This window comes from Pongo abelii, chromosome 15, assembly GCF_028885655.2.
Source record: "Pongo abelii isolate AG06213 chromosome 15, NHGRI_mPonAbe1-v2.0_pri, whole genome shotgun sequence".
NCBI lineage: Eukaryota > Metazoa > Chordata > Mammalia > Primates > Hominidae > Pongo > Pongo abelii.
Window position 1 is genome coordinate 66265733 of NC_072000.2, and position 15515 is coordinate 66281247.

At 38.2% G+C, this 15515-nt stretch overlaps 1 long non-coding RNA gene across 1 annotated transcript in view; it reads right to left on the reverse strand.

Moving 5' to 3' along the window:
- LOC129049920 (uncharacterized) overlaps positions 1–15515 on the reverse strand; it is a 28632-nt gene that overhangs the window by 6548 nt on the left and 6569 nt on the right. The window contains exon 2 of the long non-coding RNA XR_008513319.2: positions 4904–5081. This is a non-coding gene — a long non-coding RNA (uncharacterized LOC129049920). The remainder of the gene's footprint in view (positions 1–4903; positions 5082–15515) is intronic.

Below are 15515 nucleotides of genomic sequence, written 5' to 3' on the forward strand. Positions count from 1 at the left end.
GAACAGTGTGGGGGAAACCTCCCCGCCCCCGATTCCAACATCTCCACCTGGCCCTACACTTGACATGTGGGGATTATTACAATTCAAGGTGAGTTTTGGGTGGAAACGTGGCCAAGCCATTCTACCCCTGGCCCTTCCCAAATCTCATGTCCTCACATTGCAAAACCAATCATGCCTTCCCAACAGTCCCCCAAAGTTTTAACTCATTTCAGCATTAACTTGAAAGTCTACAGTCAAAAGTCTCACCTGAGACAAGGCAAGTCTCTTCTGCCTATAAGCCTGTAAAATCACAAGCAAGTTAGGTACTTCCTAATACAGTGGGGATATGGGTATTGGGTAAGTACAGCCATTCCAAATAGGAGAAATAGGCCAAAACAAAGGGGCTACAGGCCCCATGCAAGTCCAAAATCCAGCAGGGCAGTCAAATCTTAAGGGTCCAAAATGATCTCCTTTGACTCCATGTCTCACATCCAGGTCATGCTGATGCAAGAGGTAGGTTCCCATGGTCTTGGGCAGCTCCACCCCTGTGGCTTTGCAGGGTACAGCCTCCCTCTCGGCTGTTTTCATGGGCTGCCATTGAGTGTCTGTGGCTTTTGTAGGCACATGGTGTAAGCTATTGGTGGATCTATTATTCCGGGTTCTGGAGGACAGTGGCCTTCTTCTCACAGCTCCACTAGGCAGTGCCCCAGTGGGAACTCTGTTTGGGGAATCGAACCCCACATTTCCCTTCTTGACTGCCCTAGCAGAGGTTCTCCATGAGGGCCCCGCCTCTGCAGCAGATTTCTGTCTGGACATCCAGGAGTTGCCACATCTCCTCTGAAGTCTAGGCAAAGGTTACCAAACCTCAGTTGTTGACTTCTGTGCACCCACAGGCTCAACACCATGTGGAAACCACCAACGTTTGGGGCTTGCACCCTCTGAAGCAATGGCCTGTGCTCTACATTGGCCCTTTTTAGCCGTGGCTGGGATGCAGAGCACCAACTCCCAAGACTGCACAAAGCAGCAGGGCCCTGGGCCTGGCACACAAAACCATTTTTAATTCCTAGGCCTCCAGACCTGTGATGGGAGCGGCTGCTGTGAAGACCTCTGACATGCCCTGGAGACATTTTCTCCATTGTTTTGGTGATTAACATTTTGCTCCTCGTTACTTATGCAGCCAGGTTGAATTGTTCCTCAGAAAATGGGTTTTTCTTTTCTATCACATCATCAGGCTGCAAATTTTCTAAACTTTTATGCTCTGCTTCCCTTTTAAACATAAGTTCCAATTGCAAACCACTTCTCTGTGAATACATAAAACTGAATGCTTTTAAGAGCACCCAAGTCAAATCTTGACCACTGTGCTGCTTAGAAAATTTCTTCTGCCAGATGCCTTAAATCATCTCTCTCAAGTTCAAGGTTCCACGGATCTCTAGGGCAGGGGCAAAATGCTGTCAGTCTCTTTGTAAAACATAGCAAAAGTCATCTTTATTCCAATTCCCAACAAATTCCTTATTTCAATCTGAGACCACCTCAGCCTGGACCTTATTGTCCATATCACTATCAGCATTTTGTTCAAAGCCACTCAACAAGTCTCTAGGAAGTTCCAAACTTTCTCACATTTTCCTGTCTTCTTCTGTGCCCTCCAAACTGTTCCAACCTCTGCCTGTTACCCAGTTCCAAATTCGCCTCCACATTATCAGGTATCTTTACAGCAGTGCCCCACCACCCAGTACCAATTTACTGTGTTAGTTCATTCTCACACTACCATACCCAAGACTGAGTAATTTATAAAGGAAAGAGGTTTAATGGATTCACAGTTCCACATAGATGAGGAGGCCTCACAATCACGGTGGAAGGCAAAGGAGAAGCAAAGACACATCTTATATGGTGGCAGGCAAGAGAGCTTGTGCAGGGGAACTCCCATTTATAAAACCATCAGATCTTGTAAGACTTATTCACTATCAGGAGAACAATATGGGGGAAACTGCCCCCATGATTTAGTTATCTCCACCTGGCCCTGCACTTGACATGTGGGGATTATTACAATTCAAGGTGAGATTTGGGTGGGGACACGGAGCCAAACCATATCATCTAGCAAGACAAAGTCTTGATTAAATGTACAGTTATTTGAGCAACCCAGTTATTTCAGTTTATATGAACAACTGACTCATATAAATGACAGACTATCATGTATGTGTTAGTAGAAACTTAAACACATATGAACAGACACATCCAAGACAGTAACATAAAGAGCTGATCAGTACTTTCCAGCAGTAAAGAATCAATCTTATATATTATATTATGTAAGTGCCTTGGATAGTGTCTGGAGCATATCTGGTAGTAATAAATGGCACTGTCCAAGTGACTCTTAGTTTATTTTTTAAAGAAATGTGTTTTTTTTCCATTGGTGTTCTACTTTAAAGTTTAAAAGTAGGTCGATATAATTTTCTTTCATATTGAAATTTGTAAGCTGGGCATGGTGGCTCATGCCTGTAATCCTAACACTTTGGGAGGATTTGTCCTCAAGCTGAGGCAAGAGGACAGCTTGAGCCCAGGAGTTCAAGACCAGCCTAGGTAACATAGTGAGATCTTGTCTCAACAAATAATTAAAAAAACATTAGCCAGGTATGGCAGTGCATGCCTGTGGTCCCAGCTACTCGGAGGGCTGAGGTGGGAGAATCATTTGAGCCCAGGAGGTTGAGGCTGCAGTGAGCCAAGATCACACTGTTGCACTCCAGCCTGGGCAACAGAGCAAGACCCTGTCTCAAAAAAAATAAATAAACAAAAAATAGAAGAAAGAAAAAATTTACGGAACACACACACACACACACACACACACACACACACACACACACAGAGCACGCGAGAATGGGAGCAAGAGAGAGAGAGAGGAACCATCAATTGCAGGTGAATGGGCCTCTTTATTTATTACCATCAAGAAGTAAAAGAAAGGGTGAGTACCTCAAGGTGTTTCTTTCAATAACCTCGGAATCCGCATGAGAATTTCAGGCCACATTGAGAAGCTTAAATATAACGGAATTTGTGAGTTGATAGTTTTAACCTCAAAATGAAGATCCACCATGAAAAAATTTCTGTTTTTATTTCCCCACACTACTCCCCAACCTTATTCTAGCTTATTCCTGGCCCACTGCTTCTGTTTCAGACCTGATTGCTGTCACTGAAATTATATATTCATGGTAAATTCTACCAGGACAAATCTTTCAAAGGCCTTGGTTAAATCACCCCAGTTGTTTCTTCATATTGTACTAGTTTTCTTACAATTCCTCCATGTGTTCCATACAGTGAGACTCACTACCAAACATTTACTTATCTGAAAGGTATTCATACTGTTGCCTCATGGATTTTATAATTAGAAGTGTTTACAAACAGTTTTATGTAAACTCAAGTTATACAGAATTATTACTCCTCTCAATGCAAAAGAAGAGATATTAAATTATTATTAGTTCATACATACAAGTAGAATACAGCACCACTTTGATCAATTATGGTCATAGTATTTCTATCGTTTAGGAAGAAGCCAAATACAGAAGTTTTATCTGTATGTCTGATATTCCCTCCACTTTCTTTTTATCAGTTTGTGAAAAAAAGGGTACAATTCTTTAATTATCTAATTAAAATACTTCATGCTCACTTGACCTCATTGGCAGGAGGAAAGACTGGACATTTTTCTCCTGGGAGAGCTTACCCCAAGGTTCTCCAGGGCCATGTCCACTGGTCACTAGCCAGCTGCAGCTTGTCAGGAGAGAGCAGGACTGCTTAAGGTGTCTAATCTTGCCAACTAGAGGCTGCTGGGGCTCAAGTATCAACGTGATGTCACCATGGAAACCAAGCCCTTTCAGGGCAGGCCTTACTACTTGTGGTTACCGTGAATAGGGAAACTGTCTTCTTACAATGGAACCTTATCCCGATTGCCCTATTTTTATAAAACACACGTAGACTAAAGTCCTTTTCATGTCAAACTCCCCAAGGAAATTATCTCTGTTGATACTAAATAATTAAGAGGCCCAAATAAACTAGAAACTGTTGTCTCTGTTTAGCCTTCAAAATGAGCCAACTACAAAAACTCCTCACTCTGTTGTAGTTGATAGGCCATTAGGAACTCAAAAACAAACAAACCCCAAAAGACTAAGTAGTTCACTGTCTCTGGTTTGCATTATGTCCACTTGCCCGGATCCCTGCATAATTGAATGGAATGGAATTGATGTAGTCAGCATTGATGGAGAGAGCTTTCTGCCTGGGGATAAGAAGCAGTCAAGTTGTGGGGAGGCAGAATCATGGAAGCAACCTGGACAGTGGGAATAAATGCACCAGGGAATTAAATATTTGTTCCTATATTTAGAGGAAAAGAACCCTAGGCATGGGCCCAAAACTTCGACAGTGCTGTTTCTCCTTCTTTGAATTTGCTCTAAGGGTGTGAGTGTCTTTCAGACAGATGGCTGAAATGATTGCTACCGTCACTTGCATATTGCGCAATGAATTTAGTTTCATGGATTTGGTTTTATCTAAAGAAACTTTTATATTATTTTTACATACCACTGCCCTACTGATTTACAAACTTGTATCCTATTACCCTGGAACAAAGACCCAGTAATTGTCCTGGTTATAGAATTAGACATCATCTGGGAGAATATAAGGGATATCCTCAGCCAAAAACAAGATTATAGTATTGGAAAAAATGCTCCTGGAGATGGTGAGGATGCACACATTATGATATGACAGCACTTCAGTAATGATGCCAGGCTTCTCTCTCCTATGCAGCAGTTTCTAAAACAATGCTGCCTGAAAACACATCTCCAAAAGAGACTCTGTAGGCTAGCTTTTTGGGTTTTAACCTTAACTTCCCATTTAAGCTCATAGAAAAAAAAATATGACATTAAATCTCCCTGCCTTTCTGGGTACTTACTGTTGCCTGAATGATGGAAAGCTCTTTTGAAAAGATGGTTTTCTGCACTTTTGCTTTTCTTCACCAATGGGTCTCAGAGATTGGCTTCTCTTAGGTATCTATTTGTAGATTCAAGGAACCAGTTGACTGTTGCCTGGGATACTGAGATTTTAAAGATTCCATCCTGGCTCGCAACAGGCTAAAAATTGAAGGGATAAGAAAAATATACACAAAATAGATTTGCCTAAGTTGCATGAGAAGTACAGAATCGTGCAATAAAATAATGAAGAGATTCTATCTGGCTGGGAAAAACAGGTAAGTATTAATGAAAAAGTAGAGTTCAGCAACAACTTTGAAGAAAGAGTAAAATTTTAATAGGCAGAGAGGGGAGCCAATGACCAAAGTGAAAGGGTTGGGAAAGTAGGGATACGATGGGGGAACAAACTGTATTCTGGATTGATTGAAGGAGACGAGTGTTAGAGAGGGGCAAAGAAAAGTGATGCCATAAAATAATCAGGGCACTTTTTGTGGAAGGCTTTGAACACCAGTGTGAGGCATCTGAATCCTCTTTGGTAGGCGATTGGGAGCCATCGATGGTGTTTTTGATAGCACTTTGGAAAGGTTGGTCTTACTGTGTTGAATAGAAATGGCAAAATAGTTATGAGAGACATTACAGAGACACACTAAACGATTGGAGATGGAGGGTGAGGTAACAAGTGTGAAGAGTCACTTTTCAGATGTAGACAGACCTGCATTGTCTATGTAACAAAGACCCTGTAATGTAGCAACTGGCCGATTGAACTGTGGATGGTCTAAATTGAGATGTACTGTAACTGTAAAATATATTCTGGATTTCTAAGGTTTTTATATTAAAGAATGTAAATATCACATTGCTTACATGTTGAAATGCTAATATTTAGTATATACCGCATTACATAAAATATATTTAAAATTAATTTAACCTGTTTCTTTAAAAATGTTTAGTGTGGATACTAGAAAATTTAAAATTATGTATGTGGTTCACATTCTATTTCTTTTGGATGGTGGTCGTTTAGATTTTGGACAAATGGAACAATGGTGGACCACTTACAGACAAAGAAAAAGAGGAACATGAGGTAGGGAGAGGGATCATCAACTTAGTGTTCCATATTTTAGCTTGGAGTGAAACATTCAAGTGGAATGTCAATAAAGCAGCTGAAAATATAAGTCTGGGATTAGGAGGGAATTGAGTGGGAGAAGCAGTTAGAAAGCCAATTGCTAAATCTTCTAGAACTACTGATAATTACTCAAAAATATTATATCATTATGAATCTCTGACACATAATTTCTTTGGGCATACTCCTTAAAATTCCATATGGTATATATGGACCTCCTTGACTTTCTATGTGGGCCTTCTCCTTACAAAATTCTCTCTAGTTTCCAGTGCCCACAGATATGGATGACTTACAAGGTGCCAAAGACTTGCAATGGAGTGGGAGATGATGGTGTGGGGTGCAGGATGCTGCCACAATTGTGAACAAACTGGTCCCTAGGGGTTGGTGATGTGAGTGAATATTGACACTCAGAACAACCACAACGTTTGTTTTGCAGTACTCAGGAGGGAACAACAGAAGCAGTCTTTGCTCTTCACGATTTTATAATCTGATTTGTGGACATAAAACACCATCAGACAGTGGAATTTTTCTTTTTTGATCCCAGTGTCTAGAAGTATGTGACCAGCAATTTAAATGGTCCATTCATTTTTGGTCCGATTCTAATGTCATTTTTTTTTCATTAAATGTCTTGTACTCTTACAACTGGATATACTCTTTTTTTTTTCATTTGAGCCCTTATAGCATTTTGTATCTCTCTCTCTGTTTTTCATTGTCTGCCTTGTGTTGAATTATTTCATTACATATCTCTCTCCTAGACTATATGGCCCTTGGATATGGAGGCCACATATTATCTTGATCTTTCCTGATAATTTGTCTTTAGTTCATTCAGCCAGTGCTATGCTGAATGAACAAAAATTAAAATAGCTACCATTTGTTCAGCATTTACTATATGTGAGGTTTTGTAAGTATTTAATTGACTTCTCACCAACCATAAAAGTTACATTTTATTATTTTCAAATTTATAGTTAAGAAAACTGAGATACAAAGAATTTAAGAAACTAGTCCAGCGCTGTCCAGCTGGTCGGTGGTAGAGCCAAAATTACAACTCCCGTGGCCTGACTGCTGAGCCTTCACTGTGAGAGAGTGTATTGTTGTGCTTAGGAAAATGGTTTTGGAGTAAGATGGACTCAGCTTCAAGCCTTAATACCACTACCTATACCTGTAGGACTTTGGGAAAGTTCCTGTCTAAGCTTCTTTAACCCATTTCCTGTTTTCCTTGAGACGACTCGCCGGTGGCTGCAGCATTTACTCCAAGATAACTTTGCCACAAAATATCTCGCTTTTGTTATTATTTTCACATCGCTCTAGTATATCAACTTTGGAAACGAGAGACACCATTCTATTGACAGCATTCTGTTTTTAGTAGTGGTATTTTCATTTACAAAAATGTAATAATTCTCCATCGCTGAAAATGTCAAATCCTAGAAAACGTAGCGTTCCTACAACGAGCAGTTGTTGGTCAACGATTCATTTGATGAATTCGATTTTTTCTGAAATGGATGATTCTGATGTTAGTTCTGTTTAGAAGTAACTCCAAGAACAGTTTTTATATTTTATTTCCACATTGAAAATCAGTCGGATTGGCTTTAGCCTCAAAGAATGTGTTTATGTAAAATTAAATGAGTGCTGGCAGCAAGCTGCATTTTTTTTTTCTGAATGGAAAAAGCATTAAACTTCGGTTTTCTCGTCTCTAAAACAGGGGAAACAATTTCACCTAAGTCTTAGGTTTACTAAGAGAAGCACCAATTATCTCATGTACAGCATTTAATACCATACCCAGGTTAAGGATCAAACTCAAAAAATTTTAGCTGAGTAAAATAAATAACAATGCAAGATTAAAATGTCAATCCATTAATCTGATTAAGAAAATTTCTGTTACTAACTTAGAAATAATGAGAAACCTTTAGTTTTCCAGTTATTCTAGGTTCCTCACTCATTCAAAAATGGCCAGGTATAAAATGGTTCCAGACAAGTAATTCTGATGCTTCTCATGGGACTTCTCAAAGCATGAGGTATTTATTCTTTACAAAAGATGCTCTGTTCTAAGCCAATGTGTATGTATTAATTAGATGGCAGAGACTTCAAAATAAGAGGAGGTATTTCTTTTTTTTCCTGCCAAGAACGTGCTAAGGAAACCTAACGTATATACATATACACACCACAAATGAACTGAGAGTGACTGAGGCGGGGGGCATAAAGGAAAGCATTGCCAGGACATTCTCACTGTTTATTTTCCAGGCCATGTTCCTATTAGCTAAGTGATGCCCACAACACAGGCAATACAGCCTTCTCAAGCACAAACAGTTTTTCCAACAAAGAACTCCAATCACAGAGAGAGTCTGACTCAATACTTGCCAGAAGCCTGAGTAAGGGCCGTTCCCTAAGCTTGGCAGTGTTTTCAAACACACTCAAGGGCCAGATGGCTATTGGTCTGATTCACAGGAATGTGGTATAGTTACCAATAATGTGTCCAATTTTTAATTCCCACGCAGATAGTTCATCCTGAGGGGAGATTAAACATAGCTAGATAAGATGGCAGTGAACCAGAACTTCAAAGCTATGTGTTATTGAGAGGTTGCAGTTTGAACTAGTTGTAGAGAAGTTTCTTCTGTAGGCTTTAGAATTACGGATGTGTAGCATGTGATAGCCAGATAGAATGTTGGAGGTCATCTCATGTAGCATTCTCCTTTTATAGAGAGAACAGAACCCAAGAGGTTATGTGATTCAAGATGGAAATCTGGGGTAGAAGCCGGAAATCTCAACTCCTCCCCAGTTCTGAACATTTTTCAGTAATTATGATAACGTGTTCAGCAGTTGTTTCAGTAGCCTTATAACATAATCACTAACAAATTCTAGAGAATAAAGGAGTTAAGCCTCAATATTATTCTAGTCATGTTTCACAGCCCTGTTATTCTTTGTTGCCATAACTGATTTTGTCTGTCCCCTCCTCTACTCTGTGACGTCCCCAGGAGAATGAGTGTCTTTTGTTTTTCTCTTTATGCTCATGAACTAAATAAATGTTTCTTGAATGAATAAATGAATAGATACAGACCTGTCTGTGAAATTCCCTTTACAGGGCACTTCACACATAGTAAAACTCAGGTAAACTCATACTTATTTACTAGGATGATAATGAAAGTAAGTCCATGGAACAAAACACACACTTCCTATTCACTGGACGCTAGCAATAAAAGAGAATTTATATTGCGAATGAACAGTTAACAACCAAATGAAACTACCAAGTAGAAGATGTGTTAAATAAGCGGAGATGCTAAAATGGAGCACAATGACAAATGCATGTGGTGCTGAAGAAGGTGCTTTCAGGACAAGATAAAAAGATCCAATTTCTAACCTCCGTAGGCACCATCATGGAGCAACACAACGGCCGTTACTATTGTGGTCAAACTCAGAGCAAATCTTCAAACAAGTAAATAAAAGAAATATTATGCTAAAATCAAATTAGTAAAAGAGGTAGGGATATTATATGCTAATTTTAAGTATATTGCAAGAGATCATATTAATAGATGGAAGAATTAGTACTGAGAGAGACTGCTTTTATCCATAGCCAGGAAAGGCTTCAAAGAAAAGAAGGAGTTTTAGGTGAAATCCATTTAAACTGAAAACAGCAAACTGATGGATTGCTCAACCTTATATCGAAAGGCAGCAATAAGTAAATATAAAATCTGGGGTTCTTAATTTTGAACCCAGAGCTCAGTTCACTGAGTATTGTACATTGAAGCTAGAGTTTAGCACATTAAAAAAGCAATGTATTGATAAGGATTCTTCTTACTACATGTGACAGAAACACAACTAGTTTAGGCAAAAGGAGAAAAGCGTTAGCCAGAGATAATTCTGGTTATTTAAAGGGACACTGTTTGATTAAGAGAACTCCTTTCTCTCCAATGCCTGGCTCTGGCAACTAAAGACTATTGTTTCTACTTATGCTCTTTTAGAAAGTTTGTTTTGAAAGTCAACGTTGGACAATTTCTTTGTTGTTCTTGGCTGTATCTTTCCTTCCTCTGAAGTTCTGGATGCCTCAGCTTCCATGTATGAAACAAGAATTTTAGAAAATGAAAATACATCTGGTAATATTTCAGAAATATTATCTTATTATGTTGATTTGTGACAGATTTGGGTTTCTGCTGACATTTGCAAGCCCGAATGGAATAGGAACACTCTACTAGCAGTAATTAATATTATTCATAAGATAAGAGTATTTTCAGTGACTTCAACATAAATTAATAGTGCATTTAAACTATTAAATCTTTATCCTCTTCCACTTGATTCCAGTGGGGGTTGAATTTATCTGTATTTTCCCTTCAGGCATATGAAGCAATTGCCAACTTTAAGAGTTTTTAGATAGTGGGCAATTTCAACAATTTCCTATCAGATTTTTGCAGGTCTACAGTGTAGGGTAGAAACTTCTGGGTTGAAATATACATGTCAATAATCCCTTGACTGACCCCCTACTTTCTACTATGATGTCCACTGTAAAGGCACACACTCTCTCCCTACGAACCACTGTTCCCCTCACTACACACAAACTCAAAATACCTTTAAACCTAAGCTGCACCTTCTCTGTTGCCAGTTTCTGGGATAATTTTCTATTTTCTAAGACAAATGGAGCAGAAGTGATGTTGACATCTATTTTGCCACCTGAAACTTAACTAACCCATCATCATCCCTTTCTCATTCCTTTGCTTGCCTTCTGATTGGGGTATTTATAGTCCTATCTGAGTGCTGTCTCCACGTCCCAACCCTTATTTTCACCTTCCTCATTAGTACCTCTTTTTCAACATTCATTTGGATACTGAAACTTCCAGAAAACAACAGGACAAGAGATCAGCATTTGGGTGGGGAGGTGGCAAACAGTTTTACTTTGTATTACTGGAGATAGAGTAGCAATATATAAAAAGGCTGTGGGTGGGAACAAAAAGAAGAACAGCCCTAATACTCCAATGGTTCACCAAATCAGATAGTCAAATAGCACGAATAGGATTAATGATTTCACTGAAATCCAGCAGAGCCATAATAGCAGAATATCTCTAAACCCTGGAAATCAAGTTAGATGCTAATATATTATTATACCCTCCAATTGTAGTAAGCTGTGTTAAAGCTAAGCCATAATCCCTGTGTGTTGGCAAACATTGCGACTAGATAGATCTTTTCTCTTTCCACGAGGAGTAAACTAAAAAATAATAACACACTTCAACAACAGCTGGGATGTTGCTAACATGTAAAATTATGTTGGAATACAAGAGATATTACATAATTGTTAAAGTTCAGAGGAATGACAGTCTCTTCAAATGATGAATTCATGGTGTCAGAAAAAAGTTTAGAAAAAGTTAGTGTCCACAGTAACATATGTGACGATACGGCATCTATAAAATAGGAATGAAAAGCTATAAGAAGAGAAAAAGTTACAGAGAAAAGATGACCAGATGAGCTCAAAAGCCACTATTTCAAGGTGAAGCTGAAGCTGAATGCAATGAAAAAAGATTACACGGCAATTAAAAATACAAAACAGAATTAAAATCAGCATCAGAAACAGCAGAATGTTAATATAAAATCAGTAACAGAGAGTAGCAATCTGAAAGCAAATTTAATGACTTCTTCCATAATGCAGAGGCAAAAATTAATTAGAGTTTTAAATATCATGAAAAAGAATATTTACAGAGGACATGCAGTGGAGAAAAATGTTTAAAGTGTAAAGATTTACGAAGGATAAACAATTGTCACAGAAGAGATACTAAAAGAAATCACTGAAGAAAATACTTCTCAGCGTACAGATTAAAAGGCTCACTATGTTTGGGGAAAAGTTGACAAATTACCAAGCCACCACTACAAGGACTGCTAAAAGGAGCTCTAAATCTTGAAACAAATCCTGGAAACACACCAAACAGAACCTCTTTAAAGCATAAAGCACACAGGACCTATAAAACAAAAATACAAGTTAAAAAAAAAAACCAAAAAAAATCAATGTACACAGGCAACAAAGAACATGATGAAAGCAACAGTACCTGCAAATAACCTCACTAAGAAACAAAAGGGGAGATATGACAACTGACACCATTGAAATACAAAAGATCATTCAAGGCTACTATGAACACCTTTATGCACATAAACTAGAATACCTAGAAGAGATGGATAAATTCCTGGAAAAATACAACCTTCCTAGCTTAAATCAGGAAGAATGAGTTACCACGAACAGAACAATAACAAGCAGTGAGATTGAAATGGTAATTTAAAAATTACCAACACAAAAAAGTCCAGGACCAGACGGATTCACAGCAGAATTCTACCAGACATTCAAAGAAGAATTGGTACCAATCCTTTTGACGCTATTCCACAAGACAGAGAAAGAAGGAACCCTTCCTAATTCATTCTATGAAGCCACCCTAATACCCAAACCAGGAAAGGACACAACCAAAAAATAAAACTACAGACTGATATCCTTGATGAATGTAGATGCTAAAATCCTTAAGAAAGTACTAGCTAATCAAACCCAACAAGATAATATCAAAAAGATCATCCACCATGATCGAGTGGGTTTCATACCAGGAATGCAGGGATGGTTTAACATATGCAAGTCAATAAATGTGATATACCACATAAACAGAATCAAAAGCAAAAATCACATTATCATCTCAATAGATGCAGAAAAAGCATTTGACAAAATCCAGCATCCCTTTATGATTAAAACTCTCAGCAAAATCGGCATACAGGGGACATATCTTAAGGTAATAAAAACCATCTATTAAAAACCACAGCCAACATAATACTGCGTGGAGAAAAGTTGAAAGCATTCCCGCTGAGAGCTGAAACAAGACAAGGATGCCCACTATCACCACTCCTCTTCAACTTAGTACTGGGACTCCTAGCCAGAGCAATCAGACAAGAGAAAGAAATAAAGGGCATCCAAATTGGTAAAGAGGAAATCAAACTATCATTGTTTGCTGACAATATGATTGTTTACCTTGAAAACTCTAAGGACTCCTCTAGAAAGCTCCTAGAACTGATAAAAGAATTCAGCAAAGTTTCCAGATACAAGATCAATGTACACAAATCAGTAGCTCCTCTATACACCAACAGCAACCAAGGGCAGACCAAATCAAGAACTCAACCCGTTTTACAATCATTGTAAAAAAAGTACTTAGGACTATATCTAACAAAGGAGTCAAAAGACCTCTGCAAGGAAAACTACAAAACACTGCTGAAAGAAACCGTAGATGACACAAACAAATGGAAACACATCTCATGCTCATGGATGGGTAGAATCAATATTGTGAAAATGACCATACTGCCAAAGCAGTCTACAAATTCAATGCAGTCCCTGTCAGAATACCATCATCATTCTTCACAGAATTAGAAAAAACAATTCTAAAATTCATATAGAACCAAAAAAGAGCTCACATAGCCAAAGCAAGACTAAGCAAAAAGAACAAATCTGGAGGCATCACACTACCTGATTTCAAACTATACTATAAGGCCATAATCATCAAAACAGCATGGTACTGGTATAAAAATAGGCACATAGACCAATGGAACAGAATAGAGAACCCAGAAATAAATCCAATACGTACAGCCAACTGATCTTTGACAAAGCAAACAAAAGCATAAAGTGGGGAAAAGGCATCCTTTGCAACAAATTGTTCTGGGATAGTTGACTAGCCACACATAGGAGAATGAAACTGGATCCTCATCTCTCACCTTATACAAAAATCAACTCAAGATAGATTAAGGACTTAAACCTAAGACCTGAAACTACAAAAATTCTACAAGATAACATTGGAAAAACCCTTGTAGACACTGGCTTAGGCAAGGATTTCATGACCAAGAACCCAAAAGCAAATGCAATAAAAACCAAGATAAATAGCTGGGGCCTAATTAAACTAAAGAGCTTTTGCACAGCAAAAGGAACAGTCAGAATAACCCAGGAATAACAGGAATAACTCACAGAGTGGGAGAAAATCTTCACAATCTATACATCTGACAGAAGACTAATATCCAGAATCTACAATGAACTCAAATCAGTAAGAAAAAAAACAAACAATCCCATCAAAAAGTGGGCTAAGAACATGAATAGACAATTCTCAAAAGAAGATATACATATGGCCAACAAACATATGAAAAAAATGCTCAACATCACTAATGATGAGAGAAATGCAAATCAAAACCACAATGTGATACCGCCTTACTCCTGCAAGAATGGTCATAATCAAAAAATCAAAAAACAGTAGATACTGGCATGGATGTGGTGAACAGGGAACACTTCTACACTGCTGGTGGGAATGTAAACTAGTACAGCCACTATGGAAAACGGTGTGGAGATTCCTTAAAGAACTAAAAGTGGAATCACCATTTCATCCAGCAATCTTACTACTGGGTATCTGTCCAGAGGAAAAGAAGTCATTATTTGAAAAAGATATTTGCACACGCATGTTTATAGCAGCACAGTTCACAATTGCAAAATCGTGGAACCAACCCAAATGCCCATCAATCAACGAATGGATAAAGAAACTGTGGTATATATATATATGTATATTATGGAATACTATGCAGCCATAAAAATGAATGAATTAACAGCATTTGCAATGACCTGGAGGAGACTGGAGACTATTATTCTACGTGATATAACTCAGGAATGGAAAACCAAATGTTGTATGTTCTCACTGATATGTGGGAGCTAAGCTATAAGGATGCAAAGGCATAAGAATGATACAATGAACTTTGGGGACTTGGAGGGAAGAATGGGAGGGGGCGAGGGATAAAAGACTATAAATATGGTGCAGTGTATACTGCTCGGGTAATGGGTGCACCAATATCTCACAAATAACCCCTAAAGAACTTACTCATGTAACCAAATACCACCTGTACCCAAATAACTTATGAAAAAAAATGCAAAGAAAACTGGCAATGAATACTGAAATTAGTTAAACACAAAAGTATAAATGAATGGCAGAAATATGGTTATAAGACTGAATAAAAATATAAAAATTATTTTTTAATTTAAATTTAAAAAATAGAATTGGGGTACAAATGTAGTTTTGTATACTGATATGTAGTGGTGAAGTCTGGCCTGTTAATGTACTCATCATCCAAGTGGTATATATTGTACCCTTAGTTAGTATTTCATTCCTCACCCCACCCTCCCATTCTTCCACCTTAAAAATCATTCTAAAAAAGAAAATATAAATGGTTAAGAAACAATGTTTAAAGCAAAGACTCTAGCTCTCTATTATTCTTTTTTATTTTTTTAAATAATAATAATAATAATAATAATAATAATTATTATTATTATTATTATTTTTTAAGACAGAGTTTTGCTCTTGTTTCCCAGGCTGGAGTGCAATGGCGTGATCTCGGCTCACCACAACCTCTGCCTCCCAGGTTCAAGCGATTCTCCTGCCTCAGCCTCCCGAGTAGCTGGGACTACAGGCACGTGCCACCACACCTGGCTAATTTTGTATTTTTAGTAG